Raw genomic sequence first — 3,512 nt, forward strand, 5'->3', positions numbered from 1 at the left:
TTTTTAAATATGTAACTGGATAACTAGTGTAATATGGCTTAAGTCAAGAGCGTAAACGCAAAAACAGGGGCGTGACTGGGGAAATTTAGATTGTTCAAAGTCCTTTCGCCAAACTCCTACTAAATTCCATCGATTCAACAGTAATACCACACAAATCTAAAGTTTCGGTGGAATTTTGAGGACACTTTTTTTGAAACGGTACTACCCGACCTTACAGTCTGACAGTTAAGTCTATCCAAAAGCTGATTGTATTGACGCGGAATATACTTACAAATTTACCGCAGACCCCTTGCTTGACTAAGTTAAATGTTCATTAAAAATACTTAAATTTATCGATTTAAAAAAAACACAAATTCACATTGATCGTTGTAAAACTAATAAATGAATATAACAGTCGATTCCCATAACACCGAAAATCTATTTATGTACATAATTTGGCCAGCAAAGGCGTTTACAAATTTAGGAACTATATAAATCCTTAATGAAAACCTTTTTGATCGGATTAGTGATTTTCGAGAAAAACCTATTAGTATTTTAGAATTGAACACTCGGTATTATTAATTATTACAATTATTGTTTTTATTATTTTTTTTTTTTTAGTTTTGAATTTTTGCAACTGGACCCACGATATATTTTAGCCGCTAAACCGATTTCTTCGTGTAGCAACTCTGTGGACTAGTAATCGTACCAGAAAGGTTATTTTATAGGGCCAAAAATGTAAGAAACCCCCTTAAAACCTCCAAAAAATGTACATATTTTTCAATTTAAAATTTTGACGCTTTATAACTTTTTTTAAAATAGTCGAATTAGTTCAAAATGTGTATGGAACATTTTTTATACATAGTGCTACCGATAAATATTAACAAACTAAAAAAATATCACAAACCCTCTCCCCAAGAAGGGATAGCAATGTTTTCTTTATTTCACTTTTTCAAGCAAAGTTTCAAGGATTTACTCCTGGAAATTAAATCGAAGGTAGATCTAGAACGGAACTATAACATATACAGTTTTCATAGTCAAACTTTTTTTTTATTAAGAAAAACCCTAAAAAAACAAGTTGAAAAAAAACTGCGTATCATACTCTACAAAACAATCCTAAGTTTATATCCAAAAGTTAACCTATAACCCATTCCCCTCAATTCAAGTTAATGTGCTTTGTAGTCGAGACCTTTACTTGTAAAAAAAAAAAAACCTTGCTCTATTTATAATATAATATGCGTTTTTAGCCTGAACATTTTTTTTTCAACAGGAAGTGCACTTATAATAATATGCTATACTTACGTGATATTGAATACTAATAGTAATTTGAGTAGGTATATAATGTGTGTGTGTTTTTTTTTTTTTAAAGTCCTGTGAACAAAACGACTTGACATTGGATTAAGACGTGTTGGCGTGACTAGGAAATCTATTATTATATGGATTTAAAACAAAAATGCGATTATCTCGTCGAGGCCTCATCGAACGACCGGTGTGTAACCTCATGAATTTTTTCCAGACTTTGAACCTAAATTATTAATCGGCTGCCCGCATTTTCTGACCCACGGTAATATTATTTGGACACTTAACATGTGCTATAATAACACGGACTTAACGGTGGACGGAATACTAGAAGGTAACCGACAGTAGGTACAGTAATGGGTTTAGGTGGATTATAGATTTTGAAGGACAAGATCATATATAATGTATTATAATGAAGTTAAAAAAAAAACAATTCTAGATCGCATTGTATAGATTATAAATAGGTAGGTACCTACATAAATCGTAGGCTATCGCTAATCACATCAAATCATATTAAAACAATCATTCTTAAAACGTTGATAATGTGTATTTTGTAAATTACGGAATCATATACGGTCGATTCGATAATTAGCTCATGACAAGGATTTAAACTTACTGTATTAGACGACCTTAAACCTGCACAATAAGACACTTGTTAAGTATGAATTCGATTAAGGTGATCTAGACAACAGAATGGCATCGTTTCGCCACAGATGAAATAAAACAAGATAGTGCACATCATAGTAAAACAATGACTTTTCAATTAACGATTTTTTATTAGTTTAAACTTAATGCAGTACAACTAAAATATTGTACACACTATTTACAATAATAACGTAAACTGATAAGAAATACTGATAACAAGTAGTTATTTGATAAAATATCTTTGATCACATTGTACAACGGAAGGAATAGCTTTTGATTTTTTTGACCTGAGAATATTAAATTTTGTTTACATTTTTCCATATTTTTGGAGTGCACTATCTGGTTACATTTAATCTGTGGCTTCACAGTGATTCTCCACATCTCCAAATCGCAGTGACCGACAGTGGAAACAAGCTCATTTCGCTAACATTAGAATCCACTGGTTGTACTGTTAAAGTTTAACTTTGACAAGTTGATTTATGCAAAATTTTAACAATTTATTGCTCATAATAATTTTAGTGAGAAATCTATGGATCTAGTATAAATAGATTTTACATGTACGATGACAACAACAGTCTAAACAAGAATTTAATATCATACTATTTCAATTAAGAAAGTAATACATTTCATAAAGTATAATATACTAGCATAATGTATTTAAATATTATATTTAGTAGGACAACAACTCAAGAAGACAGCAAATGACAGAAATGAATGGCTACAATGGACATGGCTTGGTCTTTAGAAGCTGATGGTGGTGATTTAGTAGGATAAGCCATTATAAAACTTGCAACTTTTTTAAATTATTTTATTGTGGATAGAGTTTTTTCATAATTGTATAGAAGCCTAGTCCCGAAAATTCCCTCGTTGTTAAAATTTTATTTAAAGACTTTTTCGGTTATTATTAATAATACACAATACATTGATCATACACTTAAATTTTTAGAACTTGGATCAACCTTGAAACTATATATAATTTTTTTTTTTCATATCACTTATATATTTTTTTTAATTTGAATCATTAACCTTTTGCTTGGCCTTGATATTATAAAACTAATATGATAAAACTATCGTTGCAATAATTGCACTATTTTCTGTTATAACGTTTTTTTCAATTCTTTAGATAGTCATAACGTTTTAATATGTTTTGAGAAATAGATTCTATAATGTACATGATTGAAATAAATATAGTTCAAAGCAAAAAACGCTCGTACAATCAAATTACATTTATTATCGGTAATAAATGTAATTTGATTATTTAAGATTACTATAACAGGAATACTGTCAATAATATAGAAAAAAAATCACTTTTTAGTTTTTTTGCTGTTATATTACTTAATTGTAATAGATAAAAATATGCATTTATCGAGAATGGATTTTTCGATAAAACTGTCATTTTCAATGTTTTACATTATCTGTACATACAAGTTTGTGTGATGTGATGTAATATCCACACAAACCGATGTACACAGAATGGCGGCTTGGTAATAAGTTCAGAGTTCACTTTAAAATCTTGCTATAAATCACATACCCAGTCTATTCGATATTCACAAAGTGCATTCAATGTGGCCGTTTCGTTTTACCGTGAC

Source organism: Adelges cooleyi, unplaced genomic scaffold, assembly GCF_023614345.1.
Source record: "Adelges cooleyi isolate 19-005CV unplaced genomic scaffold, UGA_ACOO_1.1 ACOO_flye_CR_arks_rails_tigmint_CR_PRNA_108, whole genome shotgun sequence".
NCBI lineage: Eukaryota > Metazoa > Arthropoda > Insecta > Hemiptera > Adelgidae > Adelges > Adelges cooleyi.